This window comes from Mustela nivalis, assembly GCF_964662115.1.
Source record: "Mustela nivalis genome assembly, chromosome: 18".
NCBI lineage: Eukaryota > Metazoa > Chordata > Mammalia > Carnivora > Mustelidae > Mustela > Mustela nivalis.
The window spans coordinates 18,672,603-18,675,971 of record NC_139037.1 but is presented as its reverse complement, the minus strand read 5'-3'; positions in this window follow the sequence as shown (position 1 = coordinate 18,675,971).

Below are 3,369 nucleotides of genomic sequence, written 5' to 3'. Positions count from 1 at the left end.
ACCCCTTCACAGTCTGTGCAGCCTCTCTCCTCATGAAGGAGAAAACAGAACCCCAGTGTCCAGAGAAGGAAGAAACAGGACCATAGAAGTGAGGTGATCTGTCCAAGATTTTGCACCCAACAACCAAGGAAACTGGGATCCCAGCCCATATTCTGACCGTAAAGCCCAAGTCCTACCCACAAAGCCAAGTGGATCCCAAAAGGTAAGAGTCACTTAAAACGTAACGACTGGCCTTTGCTCATTTTCTCTGGGCATTTCCCAAGATGACCCCAGAGCTGCCAACATCTACACATCCCTGGCTACAAAGAAATCTTCTCTGTGCATTAGGGAAAGGACGAGTGAGTGGTGACCTGAGCCCAGTGAGAAGGAGATCTCCAACAAGACAGACAGAAGAGAAAACCATCAGTTTATTGTGTAAGGAATCCAGGACCTTGTTGGTACAGGAAATGTCCACCCCATGGCCTGAGAAGCAGCGATGTCTCTCCAGGCCTCCCTCTCATGCCACAGGATGCCAGGTACAGATCGAGACCCCATGAGAAGGAGGAACATTTTTAAAACGAAGAGAAGGGCCAATTGCCTGCCCCATGCTGTCATTCCAGAAAGGCCATGAGGCACTTTTCGGAGGTACGGTCCCAAAGGTAAGCCTCCACCAGGCCTGTGGCCCGTGCCCACTGAACAGATCAGTCACGGTGGCCCCTGATGAGCCGGTGAGAGCACACGTCAACACCACTCCGACGGGAAGTGCCAGTCAGTGCAGCTGCTGCCATTCCTCCACCAAGTATCAAGGCCCCATTTTCTGGGCCACACTGGACGAACGAACACTTACAGGGACACTTGCGGCATACCGGGCCCTGGTCCAGGCCCCTTCCATGTGCCAAGTCCTGAGAGGTGAGCAGTTCTCTCGTTTGACAGACAGGATAACCAACAATCACAAGATGCTCAACAACCAAAAAGGTGCCAAGGTTTCTTGGAAATCTGGTATGGCCAATTCTAGAAAATGTCAATCTAGAGAGGCAGCTCTCCAAGGGTGGTCTCTGGACCACAGCCTCCTGGTCACCGGGAACGGTGTGAGAGAACAGATTCTCAGGTACACCCCAGACCTGCTCGACTGGAAACTCTGGGGGTGGACCTCCTTATCCCTAGTTTAACATGCCCTCCAGGGGACTCAGATGCACTGAAATAGGAGGACCAGGAGCTAGAGACTCCCAAAGGGCACAAGAGCCGAGAGTCAGCAGCAGCTGCAGGTCCCCTAAAACAATGCTTTTCCCAATGTGTGTTCTGAGGAGCACAGGCACACTTGGAGACTGTTAATGGCTATTCCCCAGTGAGGGATTCCACGGTCAATGAATTTGAGAGTCCCTTGGCTTTAATAAAGTTGAAGAGGTGTTTTTAATCACAGGACTGCTAGAGTTTAACTAAACCAATGCACCTTGTGCATCTCAGAGAAAGTACCCAGGTGGCGCGTCCCGGATCTCCTAGACTAAGGAACCCCCCTTTCTGACAACACCTATTATTATCTCCCAGGACACCTGTGTTCCACAGACCCCAGCCTTGAAGAAAGGAAAGCCGAAAAACGCAGAAATTCAGGAAGACAGCAGTACATGCCGATCCCCATTCTGTATTCCACAAGATTGGCTCTCGTTTGGCTTCTGTTTAATGACCGCCTTTGGCAAGCTCGCTGTCTTATGTAAACTAGAGGAACACGGAGTTCACTCAGCCTTAGGGGAGCGGCGGGGCTGGGGCTCTGAGGAAAAGAAAGGCCCGTGCCAGTGACCCTGGGGCCCCGAGTGAGTAATCCACCGCCAGAGCCCAGAAGCACCAGGCGGGCTATTATTGTTATTAGATTTTCAACAAGGAGGGCTGACATTTCCAGGAGCTCGTCAATTACTTTAATAACTGTAATTTTTCAGGGTGGAGAGGCCACGGGGGTGAATGTTACTCATTTCACAGACAGGGGAACACTTGAAGTGAGCGCCCCCATCTGGCTCCAGGGCTCTAGGAAAACAACAGGTCACAGATTCAACAGCAGCCGGGGTAGGCAGGTTCTGAAAACAACTACCTGCTCTCAGAGTTGTAAATGCTTCAGTCCTTCCCGGGGTCTGGTGGTGGGAGTCCGCGGGAGGTCCCGGAAGGGTCTCTGACTGAGGCGTTCCACAGGCTGGGAGGGGTGCACATCGCATCCAGGTGAGGGGCTCAGATAGAAATGACAGGGGGTAGGAAGAGGAACGGAGAGGTGACATCATTTCTCAGGGCCGACAGTCAGGGAGGTGTCATTTACACCTCCCGAGAGCCACGCTGTGGGAGTGCGTCAGACCGGTGGTCATGCCCTCACTTGGCTCTGCCCAACGCAGGAAGCAGGTTGAGCTGAGGACACCACAGCACCAGGCGGTGAGGGAGACATGATGTGAGGGCAGGAGGGAGGGACAGGACGGGCCAGAGGGCACCATGGCCCTGACGCCAGACCTGTGGTCCAGCTGCTGAATCCAGACTTCCCTCCTGTCATTGTCCCACCTCCAAGGCCTAGAACCTTCCCGCTTATCTCAGTTGTGCCTTGCGAAGGTCATCATCCACATTAGAACATGTGAGCAGGGCACAGGGTGCCCTGATGCCAACAGTAGGCGGAGTAGGAGCTCTGGCACCACCAAGGACAGGGAAGTTCCTGGAGGAAGGAAGCTATGAACCAGGAAGTTGAACTGGGAACAGAAAGCCAGAAAGAGCCCAGAACCCTGACGGCCTTGGAGCCACCACACCAGCCTTGAATCACCCACCTCCACACTCTCATGCGACACAGAAATACACTTCCACCTCATTGCTTTTGTTGTTTTTTAATCACCAGGTACAGGAAATATTTCTGATTGATTCTAATCATGTCTTTTGCATGTAAAATTAAAAAGCTGTAGTGTAAATAGAATTATTTCACTGAAAATACTGACTAAAAGCAAATGTATAGGCTATTCAAAAAAATTTTTTTTAATTATCAAGGGTCAAAGCAGCTGGGGCCGCTCTGGGGCACCCTCCCACTATGCTCTCCGGAACCCTGCATCAGGGTAAGAATGGGGTGGCACCAGCAAATCGGGGATGTCATTGCCCTGACTCGCTCTATTGGCGATTTAGAGACACCAGCCATTCCTGGGAGTCCTGGAGCATGCCTCCTTCTGCTCTAAAAACCAGGCCCCGTGCCCACCACAGGCCATCTGCCCTCCTTCTGCCCTCGCTTCTGGAACTGCTCCACGGCCCCTACGCCACTGGCCCCACCTGCCACACCGGGAAAGCAACCCTCGTCCGCAGACCCACGGCACCCACAGTCCTGGAGAGAGAGGACGGGGTGCTCTCCCAGAGCCGCACATCCCACGTTAGGAAAGATGAGTC